Genomic DNA, 20,107 nt, shown 5'->3' with positions numbered 1-20,107 from the left:
TTGACTTGAAATTTGGCATACTCATGGAAATCTGTGACAATATATGTAGTATTTACTATTGGTGACATCCTGGTGGTCCTGCCAGGATCGTCCCCAGGACGGAACTCCTCAACGGATAATGTGATATTACTTGTTTGATATGGAAATGTAAATTACATTACAATGCAAGTACAGTCAAAAAAAGTACAGTCAGCAAAAATAATTTTTACAAAAACTTATTTATCGGTGAAACAAAAAGCCACTAACCTAAAATGTGAGATTATCAGAAAATGTTTAGACCTAAAGTGTCACAACTAAAACTGCTACGGTTCCACTGTGTCAATAAATGGAGATAATCGGCGTACTCTAACTTCTTTGGTCTTTTACAGGGCCAATGGTGGTGTTTGAGATACGTTTATACTGCTATAGAACAAGAAATTTTAAAATTGAAAATACAAAACTGAAATATAGATGCACAGAAAAAAGAAAAATAAGACCATCACTGGGAATCGAACCCAGGTCCTCGGTAATCCGTACCGCGTGCTATATCGCTACACCACTGATGGTCAACGGTACCGACACGAATTTCCCTATGCACCTCATATCTCAGCTTTTTTTTTCTTAGTCACTTAAGCAGCGACGCTAGCGACATCTATGCCGTAGCCCTCATCGAGAAACTTTTTCGGCATTCCATTGGAACTAACCGCTCACCCGGACAAGAGATATCGTTACTAAGCAATCAAATAAGATTGGTTTTTTGGAATCTTTTGTATTTTTTATTTCAATTCCAAATTTTTACTTTTACGTCATCCCGTAAAACCTAGCACAATTTAGGTTTTACGGATGACCGTAAAAGTAAAAATTTGGAATTGAAATAAAAAATACAAAAAGATTCCAAAAAACCAATCTTAAATTGTTAAAAGTCAAAGTCAAAGTCAAAGTCAAAATATCTTATTCAATTTAGCTATAACAAGCACTTATGAATGTCAAAAAAATCTACCACCGGTTCGGAAAAACCTCTGCTGAGAAGAATCCGGCAAGAAACTCAACGAGTATATATATATTTTTAAACAGATTTACAATATTACTAAATGATATGTATACATCACAAGTATTTAACACAACTTATTTTTAACCACAGTAGGTTCGCTATTTGAAGGATCGCTAATGCGGATCGGAATTATTTCCAAATATCCCTGTCCATGATATAATCATTAACTTTATAATACGCCTTTGATATTAATGTCTTCTTGACAATAGATCTGAATTTTGTATCCGTTTCATTTATAATATTTTTTGGAATTTATTATAAAAACGTATGCAATTTCCCAGAAAAGACTTTTTGGTTTTAGCCAGTCTGTAAGATGGAACTTTAAGCTTCCCTGTGTTTCTAGTAGCCTTTGGCTTATCGACGTTAGTGGGAAAATCACATATGTTCTTCCTAACATACATGATTATTTCAAAAACATAAAGCGACGGCAGGGTTAGGATATCTGTTCCTTAAAAAAAGATCTTAAGATTCACGCGTCTTCAAATTATAAATTGCTCTAATTGCTCTCTTTTATAAGATAAAAATTGACTCAATGTCTGCAGCAGATCCCCATAAAATAAGGCCGTACGAAATAATGCTATTAAAGTAAGCAAAATACACCAACCGTGCCGTCGCCACATCGGTTAGCTGCCGTATTTTCAAACTGCATAAGCAGCAGAGCTCAATCTACCCGCGATTGCTGTGACGTGAGGTCCCCACTGTAGTTTAGAATCGAGCGTTACTTGGTTTGTGTGCAATATTTAAAATAAAAAAATAAAATAAAAAGACATTATTGCCACATTAAAAAAAATACAATACATGAACATAACAAAATACAAAAATAAAAAACAACAGACACGTTACTAATATGTGCAATAGGCTCAAGCTCAGCATTCACATGCTGCCGGTCGACGACCGGCGGCGCTGATTTTCAGCCTGCGCCCGTCTCGCGGCACGTTTTACACAGTCAGTAATACGGGAAGGGTAAACACACAAAAGTATTTATATTATATAAAAAAAACCATTAAAAAAATGCAATTTAACACGTAACGGTACACGGTTTAAAAGAAGAAAAATGGAACCAATGTACCTATGTTAAACGAATAAAATATTCTGATTCTGATTCTGATTCTGGATTGGAATGGGATGGAGGGATGGATGGGATTTCCTGAGTCGGTGATAAACTGTGGATGAGACCAGCACAGCTGGGCTACTACGAAACTCGAAGTTCGTCTCGTGCGGTCCCTCTTGACACTTATACTATTTAATACGAGAGCGAGAGGGCGTACGATACGAACTTCGAGTTTCGAGTTTCGTAGTAGCCCTGCAGGACCGGGCAAAGTGGCGTGGAAATAAAGAAGTCTCTACCCAGCAGTTGATTGAATCTAACTGACGAGCTAAATAGGTTTTTTTTTTACTCAGAAAACTACTCCGTTGCTCATTATAAGATAAGTGTCATCTCTGAGAGCGGCAGTGATACCAAAACATTAAAATATTTCTTTCGCTCCACCAAATAAATTTACTACTCGTAATGCGCCCGTCTGGCCTGTACCACGAGACGTAATTTTCCGCATGAAAGTTAAATTATCGTTATTCTGCTCTTGGAAAGGGAGGCGGTAATTTTTACCGCGGTCTCGTGTAGGGGAATGGTTTCAACGCTTTGGCGACGTGGGGTCTGCGTAGACTATAGAGTAGCGAAAATTAAGTTTGTCAGAAAATAATACATTTTGGTAAGTATATTCCTTTGCTGGGCACAGGCCTCTCTTCAGGTTGAGAGAGCTGTGGCTCCCATGCAGGTTCATGTTCATTTGGAATTTCACACGTACAAATTGAATTGATTGCTTAGTCACGATTTTTTCCTTTTTTTAATGAAGTTTAATTGATATTTTACTCATAATTTATTGTATTTAAGTATTGTATTGTATTTATTGTATTGTATTGTATGTAAGTTGTGTTTGTTGCAGGTGGTAGGACCTTGTGCAAGGTCCACCCGATTGCTACCACCATCTTGCTCGCTAATCCTGCCGTGAAGCAGCAGTGCTTGCATTGTGTGTTTTCGGCGTGGAGAGTAAGAGAGCCGGGTGAAATTACTGGCACGTGAGGTATCCCATCTTAGGCCTCTAGGTTGGCAACGCGTTTGCAATACCCCTGTGTTGCAGATGTTATGGGCGGTGGTGACCTCTTACCATCAGGAGACCCACTTGCTTGTTTGCCTTCCAGTAGTATAAAAAAAAAAAAAACCCAGTTAATTAATTGCATTGACGTTTGAAATATCTGATAGTAGGTACGACTTTGTTTTTATGACCGGTAGGAATTGTCCAAATATTTTGCACGCTCTGCTGTTGTGATATAGCGTGAAAGAAACCCAGTCAATGGAATTTAAAATGCATACGAATAACGATTTTTATTTTGGTTTAAGTGACAAGACAAACACGACAGTTAATAACAAAAAGTTGCTAAGGAAACAACCATAGAGTTTAACACTTTCCCTCACTTTAGAAAATAAATAGTCGCGCACATTGGTCACTTTGCATTTTAAATAGTTAGGTACACTGTATTGTAAGGTATGTTTCTTCTTGTAAGGACTTTCCCTTTCTCAATAGTGTACATCCACTAGTCCCAATGCATGACATAGAGACGAAAACGTCGGTCGAGGCAGTGCCTTCGTGAGAACATCTGCCACCTGGTATGCTGTGCCGATTCTCTGTACTTCTATAGTGCCTTCAGCAACCAGTTCTCTTACATAGAAGTGTCGTATGCGGATGTGCTTGGTTCGCTTGTGAAACTCGGGATTGTGGGCAAGCCGCACAGCTGCTTCATTATCCACACTAAGTATTGGTGTTTCTGTAAGCGTAGTCAAGTCTTGCATAATTCTTGTAAGCCACACGAGCTCTCTGGCTGCTTCGCTGGCTGCTACGAGTTCAGCTTCAGTTGTAGAAATAGCAACCGACGATTGTCGCTGACTAAGCCAAGAAATTATACCACCGGAATAACGGCAGACAACTCCAGTAGTGGATCGTGCAGTTTCTCGGTCTCCACCATGGTCTGCATCGCTAAATCCTTCTAGCACGCCGGGTAAACATCGTGCTTTATATTTTATTCCAAGAGAACATGTGCCTTTAATGTAACGTAGAATACGCTTCACTTTAAGCCAATCCTCTTTGGAGGGGATTCTAGTTTTCTTGAGGCAACTCCCACAGCATAGGCTATGTCCGGACGTGTTCCGACCATGAGATATGCTAGAGCGCCAACAGCTTCTCGATATTGAAAAACTACCACTTCCTCGGTTTCAGCTTTCCCTGAACTTGAAGGTTCCTTTTCCATCGGTGTTGTAACAGGGTTACAGCTGGCCATTCCAAAGCGCTCCAAAATTCTCTTTGCATAAGCTTCTTGGTTTATTATAATTGAACCGTCTTCTTCTCTTTCAATTTGCAAACCTAAGTAATGAGACGCAGGCTTCGTAGTAATCTGCAGTCTTTGCTTTAAGTCACAAAGGAACGTATTGGCGAGGTCTTCATCTGTAGCAGCTACTAATCCGTCATCTACGTACAGCGTGATGAGTAGCTTCTTGCCATTTACTTGCTTGGTATATAGACAGCAGTCGGCTTCACACTGCTTGAAGTCCATATCTAATAAAATATTTTCAAAGCATGAATTCCAACACCTTGGAGCTTGCTTTAGACCGTATAGGCTTCGATTCAGCTTCCAGACTTTTGATGATCCATCATTATATCCTTCAGGTTGTTGTACGTAAATTTCTTCTTTTAAATTTCCATTCAGGAACGCAGTACGGACATCAAACTGAACAAGGTGTAAGCTTTCTTGTGCACTGACACTCAGTACAGCTCTGATTGTTGCTAGGCGGGCAACCGGACTAAAAGTTTGATCATAGTCTTGACCTTTTCTTTGTTTGAACCCTTTTACGACAAGTCGGGCTTTATACTTGTCAACGGAGCCATCTGGGTTCTTTTTAATACGCAACACCCACTTGCAGGGGAGGGCTTTTTTACCTTCTGGTAACATGCAAGGCGTAAAAACTTCGAGATCTTTCAGTGATTTCATTTCGCTGTTCATAGCTTTATGCCATTCTTCACTATCGTCTCGCTTCATGGCATCTGAAAAATTTGATGGATACGTTTCTGTAACAAGAACAAAATCATTAAATCTTTCAGGTCGCTTAATTTCGCTACGGTCGCGCAAATTATAACGCGGCGGCGGTGGCGTCGTTAATGGCTGAGGCAATGACTGGTCAGCATCATGAAATTCTTCCTCTTCAAGATCGTCGCGATCATCTATATGTTCGTGATCTTCCAGCGGACTATGAACAATGTCTTCTGTTGGAACTTGTTCTGTTAATTCTCCCTCGAGACTTTGTTCACGATCGTTGGAATATCTGTCGTAACTTGCAGATTCAGTCGTGACAGGATTTTCGCATATTTCTGATGTAGCCGGCTTGTTATTTTCAACTTCATTTTGCAACGGCATTTGCATAATGTACTCCCTCGTGTCTGTGGCGATTTCTTCAGATACAGGGCATTGTCGTTGACGGCAAGTGGCTTCTCATCAAAAATTACATCACGGGAACGGACGAGCGTGTTTCTCTTTCCGTCAGTAATCCAAATACGATAACAATCTTCGTCATAACCAACTAGTCTGCCTTTGATAGCTTTTTTATCAAGCTTCTTCCGCTTTTGCTTCGGTACATGTACGTACGCAGTACAACCTATAATTCGGAGGTGCTTTATTATCGGTTTCTTTCCATACCAAAGTTCATACGGAGTTTTATCGGTGTTTGTAGGACCGGTTCTATTAAGGATGTACGCCGCTGTATTTATAAGTTCAGCCCATATTTCTTGAGGCATAGCTTCGTGTGCATACATCATAGATCTCGCTGTCTCTACTAAAGTTCTATTTTCCCTCTCACTTGAGCCATTTTGTTCCGGTGTATACGGGGCGACAAGTCTTTGCTCAATTCCATGCGAGTTCAGAATATTTCGAACTGACTTATTGTCAAATTCGCCGCCGTTATCACTGAGCAGGCATTTTACAGTGTATCCCGCTGCTTTTGTTCGAGATATCATCAAAGCGAGTTTATCTTTGACTTCGGACTTGCGTCGCAGGAAGTACACCATACGATATCCTGTGTAATCATCTTTGAACAAAACGTAATATTGGAGTTTCGAATAGCTTGGTTTGAATGGTCCACAAACGTCTGTGTGTACGAGTTCTCCTGGCGCTGAAGCTCGAGAACGCGTGCCAAATTTTAGTCTGTGGGCTTTCCCGTAAATGCAGCCCTCACATGTCTCCTTTTCAAGGGGAATGTCTAGGCCCAGTTCGCGGTTTAACTATTGCTTTAACATGCCTCTTGTTCTGGTGAGCGAGTCTTTCGTGGTAACGCTGCATAGTTTCTGACGTGGCACACACTTCCTGTGCATTTTCAGATTTGTGTTAACAACGTCGAGTCTGTACAGGCCTCCTCGATGTTGGCGTTTTCCTATTAGGCATTTCTCGCCGTTGACAAAGACTGTGCATTCTTTTGTGGTTGACGAGAACTTGCTATTTGGAATTTTATCATGCAGCGCAAGAACCGAGAATAAATTCTTGTTAATGGTCGGTACATACCAAACGTCTTGCAGGGTAACGAGTTGTCGTTTCCCTTCCACATTGGCTTCGATTATAACTGAACCTTTGCCTTTAGCACGGATTGCATTGCCATTAGCAGTTGTTACAGTTCGGTTTTCGTCAAAGTGTTCAAAGTTCTGGTATAAATCGGCCCGGTTAGTAACGTGGCTTGTCGCGCCATTATCCACATACCAACTCTCGGTGTCTCGTTCGAGCGTAAAAACTTCACTGCTTTCGATTGACATTAATACCATGTTCGCTGTCTTTGAAGTAGAAGGCGTTGCATTGCTGCTTTTCGGGGGCCTGCCATCTCGTATCCATTTCTGACAATTTCTCACGCGGTGGCCTATAGCCTGACAGTAATTGCACTTTATCTTTCTATCCTTTTTCTTCTCGCAAGACGTTGAACTTGAATTCGTCACTAGAGCTTCTTGTTGCTGTTGTACGACTTCATTACTCAGCAGTGCCCGCTCAAAGGCACAGAGGTGACTTGTCAAGTTTTCTACTGTTCTCTCGTTTTGGGTCAGTAACAGCCAGCTTGACTTAAAAGCAAAATATCGTTCGTCTAAAGTATCCAGGATTTTGCAAATTAGGAATAGGTCGGGAAGTTTTGTGGTTTTATCTTTCTTCGTGAGTTCGACATTCAAGTCATTCCATATATTTTTCAATTTTGACATATGGGTCGATACGTCATCCTCTTTCATATGTTTAAAACCAAAGAAATCGGTGCACAAATTGTATGCCCTATCTTCCGACTGACCATCAAATAGCCTATGCAATTCCTTCCATACTTCATGAGCCGTTTCAAATCGCATTATTTTCTTTAGAGTTTCGTCGCACATATTTGTGGTGAGAATGAGCAAAGCGCTACTTTCTGCCTTCATGTATTTCGATAGAGCTAAATCAAGTGCAGAAATTTGAGCGTCACCTACTCCTTCTTGCAACACTGGCTTGGTATAAGTCCCTAATGTTACCTCCATTGCGCCTGGGGTGCCTCGTAACATAATGGAAATCTTGTACCTCCATGTTTCCCAATTGTGCTTTCCTTCTAAAGCGCCGATTTGAACTTTCGCACTGATGGATTCCATTTTTAATCACACTCTAATAACCCATAACCTGTTGTGATATAGCGTGAAAGAAACCCAGTCAATGGAATTTAAAATGCATACGAATAACGATTTTTATTTTGGTTTAAGTGACAAGACAAACACGACAGTTAATAACAAAAAGTTGCTAAGGAAACAACCATAGAGTTTAACACTGCTGTGGCAGATAATCTATTAATGCAGGTGACACAGGTGACACATGTTATATCTTAGGTACCGGAATTCCTATACGGGGAATTTAGTAAAATCCCCAAATTACAATTCAACTGCCTAACCATGTTAAGGTCTACCCGAGGTTTTCATCGATTTTTGACAAGTTTTGAATCGTATCTCCAACTTTTGCACTACAGATAGAATTAGATTAGAATAAGTCAAACAGCTATCGGTTCTCCAATCTTTTATCTCCATTTTTGACTACCGGATTTTGAAAAAAATGAATACTTCATTTTGTATGATTTTTTTAAACATTGTCTGAAAAAACATTTATTTCGTATCTCTATTGACGTGAAAGATCTAACATATACGAAACCTACATATTTGGGTTCGTCTTTGACGTCTCTAAAAACTGGTCGAGGGTTTTCATTTGAAACTAATTAACACAAAAGTTATGGCCAGAAAACCAGTTTTTTAGTCTAAAATTGTTCAACTTTGATGCGAAATATCTTGAAAACAATGAACTTAAAAGTAAATATGGGATACTATATTGCTTAAAGCCGTTGTTGTTAATATAATACGTACGTACGTACATAAGCTACAAAAATCATTAGAAAACTAAGGAATTTAGATCGAAGGTCATTGGGGCATGGGATCCCCTTAATACGAGCAAATTTACAAGTAGGGCTAGTTAAAATCAAAATTAAATCGCACTCAAAATCTGCGAGTCATAAATCATCAACCTTTCAGCTAAATCGATAGCTTAATTAAATGATTCTGAACCAGTGGTTACTCTATGGCGCGGGATGGTTGCTAGGCAACGCTCGTTTGCCGGCACAAATATACGCGGGGAGGATCGCTAGTATAAATCGATGTATTAAAAGAGGATCTATTTCTCAAAATGTTGCCTATTCCGTTTTCGACTTCGATTGGCAAAAAAATTGTAGGCATGTTAAGCCTAAGCTTAAATTATCATTATGGTTCTCAAAATTTCCTTATTTATTACTACGGAAACGTCCTTTTTTTATAAAATTCTATGGATTATGGTAATGAAATTCTCTAAAAATGAATCTAAATATATAATCTTTTGAAACAAGTATCGTAAGTAATAAACAGGTAATACATTTTCTCCGGCTTCCTTGTTCCCTTATTTTGTAATTATTTATTATCAACAACAGAATTGTTATCATCGTTCTCTCACTAAGTTCATTAAAATATCAAGCCGCTATCGATCCTAAAACTGCAAATATACCCAACACGCGCCGATTTGGTGCGTTCCTATTTCAAATTTTAAATGAACGTATGTATCAGGCCGTTATCATCTGACGAGTGCTTGGCGTTCTATAGCCGTTTGAATTTTTAACAAGGTTTAAAAAGAAAGGCCATGTTTTTTTTCCAAACGGTTTTTTGTGGCAATGAAACTGTTTTAAAATAACCTTTTAGTGAGCTTTCATTTAACTTATTGAAGTTTTCTTGGATAAAAACTAAACTATATCCCTTCCAGGGTTTTCAACTATCTCTCCATACCAAATTTCTTCGCGAAGAGTCAGCTGTATAAGCATAGTCCTAAGTCACGACTTTATTAACAGATATCGGTTTGAAAAAATTAGAAAAAATGCGTAAAACGTAGAACTATATAGATGTAACTTTGCAAATTATTTCAACGTATTTAATCAAATTTCATTATTCATTGAATAATTTCTACTCTTACATTTGGCAGTTATTCTCACTATTGGTTTATTCTTTGACATAAGAGGATATAAAAACATGCATCACACATTATTATACACATGTACCGCACAGACATATGTTGTGCACTTGTCGTGGAACCTTGGAGCAAGGTGAAGATATGATAAGCCTTATTTTATTACATATTTTTATATTTATGACAATTACACCAGAAAGTACTTACGACGGGAGGTGGCATGGCAAGGCGCTTTCTACTCAGTTAAAAACATGTACAGTGGTGGTCATGTAATTAAGAACGATTTGAAGTTCCAGATTATTTTTAACTAAATCATGTCATGTGTAGTCGTGGTTCCTTCTTAGAAGTAACTAGTTACGTTATGAAATAGCCACATGAATAGAGCAAACGGGATTAAGAATAAATAATAAAATTGCTGTCATTTTTTACAAATTTTGTTTTTATTCTCTTTAGTAACAAATTAAAATAGTAATGAAGCTGGACAAATAATTAAGAACGATTTATTGAACTGCTCGAAAGTTTTTTTTATTTGAAACTTAGATTAACTAAATCACACTAACGTGAAGTTTGTACAGAAAAAAAAAGGAATTTAATACATTTTAACTAAAATTAATAGTTAGTAGCATGTCCACGGCTTTTTATTACTGCCTTACACCGGCGAGGCATTGAATCTATCAATTTTTGACATTTCGCAAGAGAGATAGAGTTCCATTCTTCTAAGAATACGTCATACAGTTCTCTTAAATTGCCACACTGTCGATTTGAAACCTTTTTCTTGACTTCGCACCAAGATGCTCTATTGGGTTAAGATCGGGGCTGTTGGCTGGCCAATCTAAGACAGAAACTGATTGCGATGTGAGGAATTCCTTAACGGTACGTGCAGTATGCTTGGGATCATTGTCATGCTGGAATGTCCAAATAACCGGAAGCACGCCTTCAGCATATGGTAACATTGTTTCTTCCAGTATGTTTTTGTATTGAAATTGATCCATGTTTCCTTCTATCAGCCTAACAGGTCCAACACCATGTCCAGAAAAACATCCCCAAATTTTTACATTTCCCCCGCCATGCTTTAAAGTCACTTTTGTGTACTTTGGGTCGAATGCTTTATTTGAAGGCCATCTTACATATCGTTTGCCATCAGAACATACCCTATTTATTTTTGTCTCGTCAGAAAAAAGAACGTTTTTCCACTGTCTGACTGTCCAGCTTTCATATCTTCTTGCAAATGCAAGCCGGGCTTGCCTATGACACCGTTTCAACATAGGCACCTTCCTTGCTATCCTTCCGTGCAACTTTTCTTCTACCAAACGCCTTCGAATAATGCGTGCCGAGATTGCTGAAGGGTTGTTTTTGCCAAAATATTTTTTTTCTTAACTCATTAGACGGTATTAGACCCTTTAAAAGGATTTTGTTTTGCCAAACGAACGATATTTCGATCATCTCGACGAGATGACTTTCTTTGTCTAGGTACACGCGGAACATTTGAAGTAGTTTGAGACGTGGCAAAATGCTTTATGGCGTGGAAAACCATAGTTTTTGAACATTGCAGATGATCGGCTATGTGTTTATACGACCAATTCTTGTCGCAAAGTTTTAGTATTAAGTACTTCTCTTGTAGATTTATCACAACTTTTATTTTTCCCCATTGTTTTTATATGAAGCAATCGCCTTTAAGACTTTTACGGCACTAAATGGCGCCAAAATTATTCGAATAATAACCTAAAACACAAAGCGGCCGTCTTCTCTATATAAATTTGAATAAAAAATAAACTATTCAGCGTTCTTAATTATATGACCAGCCAGTAAGTAGTAATACTAGGTTTAGATGTAATGTATAAAGTTTATATATTTATTTTTTAGCCAATTATATGTATAAATGAGTTTACCGCTAGTACGGAAAAGTTTTACGATACCGAGAGAAGTACAAAAATATACATGCAGTTAGTAACACTTGTCAGTTTAAAAAAATCTTCTCTATAAAATATCGTTCTTAATTATATGACCACAACTGTATATAAACTCTTTCATCACCCGGAAGACGTTCACTGCTGAATACAGCTTCCCCCTTGGAACGCCACAATGAACGACAGCTAGCTACTCGTATCAACCAGTTGCCTGCAACTCTCACGATGCCATCAGTCCCTACAGTGGGAACTTCTAGATGGACTGACTATTGTATAGGAAAATGCTATATATAAGAACATAAATACGTCGTTTCACTGAACTAGTTCAGAAATAACATCAAATTACTTATACTATGTTATAGTAAAGACTTTATTATATCACTGAACGTGTCTAGTGAAATGATAAAACAATTTGACTTTGCGAGTTCTTTTTGTCAACTCACTGATGTGTTTTATGGTTTTATCGAATCACAAAACATATCTGATGTAATGAAAAAACGATGCCTAATCTTGTCATTCAGGGATTTGATCAAACGAGTGTATTTTTTCTAGGCATCTTAATAATTATATCTGTATCTCACGGTAGTTTTAATCCAAAGAGCAATATTACTGTTAATACGTTAGTTAGTTATACTTGGTTTGGATTTATAGGCATTTAACTAAATGTAGGTAAACAAACTTCAGCTGCCAGATTTAGTACATTCAAGGTTTTTACACATTTTGCTTATCTATCATTGTAATACAAACTAGACTAGTGTATTTCAATACAGAAATGTAAATGTTTAGATAGCTTAATGGGGGAATTTAAGACACCAATTGACGTTGTTTTTGTTTACATTTAGTTAGATACCTATCCAAACCAAGTATAAAGACGGCTCCCGTCTTTCACGCTAGATGGCATTCTGTCTATGGTAATAATTAATGGCAATACGCGCTTTGGGGAGTGTCAGATCGATTCCAGGGTTGACACAAAAGGCAAGGACGTCACGTGTCCGAATCGTGACCAGTCACGAAAAGTGAATATCCAACCTGTAGAACTAGAATGAAGGGAATAGCTATCATCTGAAATACAAATAAAACCGGCCAAGAGCGTGTCGAACACGCCTAAAATAGGGTTCCGTAGCCATTACGAAAAAAATAAGTAATATTTTTCTAAGGATTTCGTATTTTAGGTATATTTTATACCTTAGGCTGATATTTACTCTTAAACTACTAATAATTCTCAAGCAAACTTAGCTGTTATAGTTTTTCTAGAAAGTTTGATATACTTGCTATCATTCCCAATTTTAGAGGGGGGGGGGACGCTCGATTTTAATGAAAATTTGTTATTTCAAGTTAAATACTTCGCAAACAAATTACTGAATCGAAAAATCGTCTTAGCAAACCGCTAATGGTTTTAAAAGACCTATCCAACGACATCCCACATCCCACACCATAGGGTTGGATGAGAAAAAAAATCACCCCCACTATTATACGTCTATGGGAGGTACCCTAAAAAAAATATTTTTGATTTTATTGTACCATTTTGTCGGCATAATTTACATATAATATATCCGTGCAAAATTACAACTCTATAGCATTGATAGTCCCTGAGCAAAGCCGCGGACGGACAGACAGACAGACATGGCGAAATTATAAGGGTTCCGTTTTGGACATTTTGGCTCCGGAACCCTAAAAATGACGGCACTTGCTGTTGAGACCTTAGGGCCCTGGTCAGCCGACATGAAGTATTTTATAAAGACCCTGTCATCCCGGTTGGTCGACGCTTCTGGGGGCCCAAGAGCTGGTGCATATTTATCCCGGCGAATCTCACTTGCAATCGAAAGGGGTAATGCGGCCAGCATTATGGGAACCCTGCCACAGGCAGATCTTTTGGACGGGGTGTTCTTTTTAAGTATAATTTTCATTGTTTCAATAAATCAAATAAAACAACGTATTTTATCATCCAAAAAAATAATTAGGCTATTATAAGCACTTGTTATGAATGTCAGAATGACCCTCGTTCGGGCAATCGGGTAAAAAATCTCCCACCGATTCGGAAAAACCTCTATTGAGAAGAAACTCAACGAGGTAGGGTCACCTGTGAAGAAATTCAACGGTGTGTGTGAAGTTCCCAATTTGCACTGGGCCCAAAACAGCGGCCCAAACTTTCTCGTTTCCAGTAGAGGTCTGTGCAAACTTCATACACTCACCATTGATTTGCCTCACAAGTTTGTGCAGGTTTCCTCACGATGTCTTCCTCCACCGCAAAGCTCGTGGTAAATTTCAAACGTAATTTTTGCATATACTTAAATTAGATTTCGAAAAACTAGATGCTAGCCCGGATTTAAACCCACGATCTGTTGAGAGCCCATAGCTCAAACCACTAGGCCACCACGGCTTTTCGCATGGGTTAAAAATACAAACATTGGAATTTAGAACCTCCTCCTTTTTGAAGTCGGTTAAAAATAAACGAGTCTTGTCAAAACAGTTGCTGGTCGCCGCCGCAACAAATTATGGGGGCGCCACTTGAGGGCACTGTCTTGTTGAAGTTTGGCGATTAGGGCGAGTCAGCGAGCTTCTAGGCGTCCCGCAAACTGGAAATAAAAAATAAAAGCAAGAGACAAGATTAAAAAAGAAAATTAAAACAAACCTCTTTGCTGACTGTATTTTTGCATAGTCATTGAGGCTACGTTTCCACTAGAGCTGTGTTGCGTTGCGAGACATGTGTTTGTTATGAACCAATAGAAATGCTTCATTTACCTCGCGTGGAAACAGAGGGTTACTAGGAAACTCGCAAATCGAAGTTCGTATCGCACCGTTCCTTTCACTCGCGTATTAAATGACATAAGCGTCAGCGGGACGGCAACATACGAAGTTCGAGTTTGGCACTTCGTGGTATAGCGCCGCTGCCGAGCAGCGCGAGGACGTAAATGAAGCGTTCCTGTTGCTCCATGGACATCTCTGTGTGCGCACATGTCTGGTTGAACTACATATTTTGTGCCAAGTTTCAAGATGATTTGATGACTAGAAGTGTGTGAAATTCATATAAAAGAAAGAAAAAAAAAATGGTTTTTCTGTGCATCCATGTCTCACTTTGTATTTTCGATATGGTTTCACGGGATACCCGTAAAAGTAACAAATTTGGGGTTGAAATAAAAAAATACAAAAGACTCCAAAAAAACAATCATAGTAGATATTTGTATGTAAACGTTCAGCACCCACCCGATGTTGTAGTGAAATTTTCATCTATGTTTATGCTACAGGGTTATGGTAGATGGATGAACATACGTATACCTATAGGGGATAGATGGGGTCATATGCAACGTGATCGAGCATGAAAACGTGGTCGAACATAAAAATCCCTTGGGCCTAAACATCATTATTTTTTTAAAAATTGAAAAATAATAAATCTTTAAAAAACTTGACCCAAGTGAATATTCTATACTCGACCGCGTTGCATATGGCCCCATCTATCCCCTACGTATTTCCATCCATCTGCCAAACACCCAGCGTAGTATGCGGATCACCTAACCCATTAACCTTTGGTAAGACTTAGTGCTGATTTAGCGTTTAGCGAAATGTTTTGTGCGGGCATTCAAATGTTATAATTAAGAACTTGGCCCCTTTTACTTCTGTACCCCTGTAATAGGTATAGGTTTACACTTTAAGAATATCATTCATTAAGGTGTTTTGAAATAAGTTAGGGTGGTTTCAGACTAGCGTTTAATTTACGCGTATAGGTTAGTTTTTAACCCCCAAAACAAAAGAGGGTGTTATAAGTTTGACCGCTCTATTCGTGTCTGTGTATCTGTCCGTGGCACCGTAGCTCTGAAACGGGTGAATTTGCATGCGGTTTTTTTATTTTAAAGCAGGTTTTGTAGCAATGGTTCTTAGATATGTTCCAATCAAAATCGGTTTCAGCCGGTTTTGAGATATTAAACCTTCAAATGGCAATGTCGGGGGTTTTACAACTTTCTAAGACGCTCAAGATTGAACAGAACGCGCGTGCCCGCGCTTATTCCTCCGCGTTCATCGCTCGAAGAAAACAAACCGGACTTTGCGTGTTCCTAATTTTCAGGAAGTTAAAATAAATAAATAAATATTACGGGATAATTCACACGAATTGACCTAGTCCCAAAGTAAGCTTAGCAAAGCTTGTGTTATGGCTACTAAACAACGGATAAATATATTATATAGATAGATATATACTTAAATACATATTAAACACCCAAGACCCGAGAACAAACATTCGTATTTTTCATACACATATCTGCCCCGACACGGGAATCGAACCCGGGACCTCAAGCTTCGTAGACAGGTTCTCTAACCACTAGGCCATCTGGTATAAGTTAGAATAGGAAGAGGAGTTAGAATAGAGAAAAATTATGGGTGATAGAGCTTATTTCCAGGAATCTATCTGACGTAAGCAGAGACTCTACTTACTTCGGCGTGGAAAAAGAAAAAAAAAACTTTAAAGTAATTATTATTATAAACTTGGCTTGACTCGCTGCGCGTGTCTAGATTGATTGAAAATGGGGATGAATGTATCACAAAATGACTAACTAGCCAGAGTCTGATCGCTGTGAGTCACTCTTTCTGTCGTAAAAACCGTAAAAGCCCAAGTACGATCAAGGACTTTAAGCCATGAGGCACCATGGAACCATTTCACAATAAACGTCAAAGTGACAACCGCATTAATGAACAATCAAAATCGTAATAACTTGACTTAATGACTTTTGAAAAGGTTCCACATACAGTCAGCTATAAAGATATTGATGCTGCCAAAGTTACAAAAATATGTACACAATTTGATAGCTTGAGTATGATGAATGATAAAGCTTTTCCATCTAGAACACACGTTTAGTTCCTATGGGACCTCATACATAAACAACAAATAATACTCATTTCTTTTTCAAAACCCATCTCTTGTAGACAACTGAGTCAAATCATTTTTTCTATAGCGGGTAGTAGTTTAATTTTGAGGCCTATTACTATGGATATAAGGTGTATTGTCGTGTGTTAGTGTCACCTTAGAGGTCTTTGCGATAGAGGGTAGAATGACATTATATTATAAGATGCGATGCGTGCGGATACTTTGTACGCATGTGTAATTAACGTAACCTAGAAAAGTAGGAGATTGTCGTGATTTTATTATACTTTCTAGCGGTGACATGGTGTCGTACAGAATTCCAACTCATATCAAAAAAATGAACGAGAAATGTACGAAATTGTACGCTAATTAAAACTAACCTAACCAACAAAAAGTTGGAAAACCCCCGACTTTGTCACTTCAAAGTTCAATATCTCAAAAACGGCTGAACCGAACGAACGAAACATATCTAAAAACCATCGCTAGAAACCCTGATTTCAAATAAAAAACCATCCGTTTAAGAGCTACGGTGCCACAGATAGACACGCAGACAGACAGACACACATAGCGGTCAAACTTATAACACCACTCCTTTTGCGTCGGTGGGTTAAAAATACACGTTGGTAAACCCCGAAATTTCAAAAACGGCTAAATAACTTTTTATCAAACAACTAAGAACTGCCGCAAGGCGTTGCCGTAAAAAAGTAACAGGGGGCATACACATGCGCGCAACATGCATCGAAAGTTTTTTTTAACTGCGAAATTTAATGTCAATTCTATTTTAAACCGGGCGCCACTTTTTTGCCCACGACGAAAATGATATCGAAAATTTTACGCACAAAAATTAAAAGTTATAATTAATTTAACATCTCCAAGTAGTATATTAGTACTAGCGTTTACCCGCGGCTTCGCACGCGTAAATCATTTGATCCAGCAGCTGAATTGAAATTCCGGGATTTTATTAAATTCTCGTGGGAATTCCCTAAAGTTACATCGTTGTTTTCATTGACGTTAAATTAAAACAGCCATGCCAATTTTCACGACTCTAAACCCAGCGGTTGTTATTTCGAGATTTTATACCTATCCCGTGGGAATATCGGGATAAAAAGTTGCCTATGTGTTATTCCAGATGTCCAGCTATTCTACATACCAAATTTCATGACTCTAAGCCCAGCGGTTATTAGTTCGAGATCCCGTAGAAATATCGGGATAAAAAGTAGCCTATGTTTTAATCCAGGTTATTAGCTTTTTGCTAAATTTCATTCAAATCTGTCCAGCCGTTTCAACGTGAAAAAGTAACAAACATACTCACTCACTCACAAACTCACTCACTCACTCACAAACTTTCACATTTATAATATTATTATATTATATAGTAGGATGTTAGAAGGTTCATTTTATTCAATTGACACTGTTGTAGGGAACCAGGATTGCTTAGCTTGCGATATGGCTAATACGCGCTAGCTAAAGCAGCGTTTCCACCAGAGATGTGCTAGGATGTGTCGCGAGGAATAAGTTTTTCATTGACCAATAGAAACGCTTCATTTACCTCGCCTCGCTCCGCTCAGCTGTTTCCACCTTCTGGTTTCACATCCTTCCTTCCTTCCGGCTTCTGGTGGCACATTTCTATGTGCTGTGCGAGGATGTGTAAATGAAGAGTTTCTATCTCACACATGATTGGTGGAAACACTGTTTAAACGGTCTGTAGCCTCAGTAGTCTCTCGCCCGCCACCGGAATCTAACATCTGCTTGTATGTTAGTAATAAATAGAGACACTTTATCATTTGAATCAACACTAAAATACTAGCAAATAGCTTAACTGTACAAAAACAGAAAAAAAAAATAAAGGTGCGACCAAACCGCTGCTTAAAAAACGGTGACAGCACGGAATCGCAGGGACGCACCGTATGCGCCTTGTATGAGCACCGTTTTTATCGCATACTTATTATCGCACACCGCTGATTAAAATACAGAATCGCAGTGACGTGTCGTAAACTTCAGGTCTTTACCGAACAAAAGTTGTGACGTTTACCGCACGTCACTGCGATTCCGCACCGTTAGCGTATTTTAGGCACTTGTCCCACCGCCCGACGATGAGCGAGAAGCGAGTAGAGCGAGTAACTAGAAACGAGTGGGTGAGCAGCGAGAAGCGAGTGTAGTTTTGTCGCTCGGCTGTAAACGAGTGTTCGAGTGCGACGGGCGATTACTCGCTCCACTCGACTGGCTCGTGCGGGGCGGCCGCCAAGCTGACATCGTTGAGCGAGTATCTATAGCTCAGCGAGTTTTATAGCTTTTGTCGCTGCTACAAAAGATGTAAGAGCGAGTTCTCGCCGACAGTGTGAACAGCCAGCGATCAACAATTAATATATGTGTCTCTTTAACTCACACAGGATCTTATATCTTTTGTTCGCTTCTTGAGCGAGAAAATAGTCGATAGCCAATCGTTTCCTCGCTGGCGGTGAGACAACTGCTTAAGCAGCGGTGTGGAAAGTATGCAAAAAAACGGTGCGCATACGATGTGTCACTGCGATTCCGTAGCGTCACAGTTTTTTAAGCAGCGGTTTGCAATTGTAAATTTTATATTTATTTGTGTACGCTGTATTGCCATGTCTTCTAGTAACCAATATTTTTAAAAGCTTAACAAGTTTGGCAGTTTGCGTACTTCTTAAAACCTGCGCAATCGTTCGAACGAAATAATTTAAGATTTCAACAATAAATAAAGATGGCGGATGGATAAAGGAGATGTAAAAGAGGCACTCAACCCCTCAGCCGTCGTGACACACCATTTCTAATTTTAATCCATCAACCGTCGCTTCCAACAACAATCATTAACATTCTTTTTATCGCTTAAAATAACGGTTTTTGAAAGGCTGATTTATATTTTTGTTGTTTGTTACCGGTTTTTAGGGTTCCAGAGCCAAAATGGGAAAAACGGAACCCTTATAGTTTCGCCATGTCTGTCTATCTGTCTGTCTGTCTGTCTGTCCGTCCTTTCGCGGCTTTGCTAAGGGACTATCAATGCTAGAAAGCTGTAATTTTGCACGAATATGTACGAGTATGTAAACTATGCCGATGCCGACAAAATGGTACAATATAAATTAAAAAAATATAATTATTTTAGTGTACCATAGACGTAAAGTGGGGGTGATTTTTTTTCTCATCCAAACTTGTATTGTGGGGTTTCGTTGGATAGGTCTTTTAAAATCATTAGGGGGTTGCTAAAACGATTTTTCGATTCAGTGATTTGTTTGCGAAATTTTCAAAGTGCAAATTTTCATTAAAATGGAGCCCCCCCCCCCTCTAAAATCTAAACAGGTATATCAAATATCAAACTTTCAAGGAAAACTATAACGGCTGAGATTGCTTGAGAATTACTAGTAGTTTAAGAGTAAATAGCAGCCAAAGGTATAAAATATATCTAAACTTGGAAGATTCCGTATAAAATACGAAATCCTTAGAAAAATATTACTTATTTTTTTTCGTAATAGCTACGGAACCCTATTTTGGGACCCTACTACTATTTTGCTCTTGGCTGGTTTTTAATGCTAGAAGTATTGTATTGGACTTAGATAGGTACTGTATAGATTTAGGCGCAACTTTACGGTGGTCCATATATAAACGAACTCAAAACATTTGCTTTGCTCACCCGTGATTTTATGAACTACGTCTATGAAACCAATGTGTGTTCATGCAGCTGTTCCACCTCTACACTGTAAGAACGAACACAAACACACACACACTTTTGTTTTCCTT

This window comes from Choristoneura fumiferana, chromosome 24 (genome assembly GCF_025370935.1).
Source record: "Choristoneura fumiferana chromosome 24, NRCan_CFum_1, whole genome shotgun sequence".
In the NCBI taxonomy this organism is placed as follows: Eukaryota; Metazoa; Arthropoda; class Insecta; order Lepidoptera; family Tortricidae; genus Choristoneura; species Choristoneura fumiferana.
Note: the sequence above shows the minus strand (reverse complement) of the source record.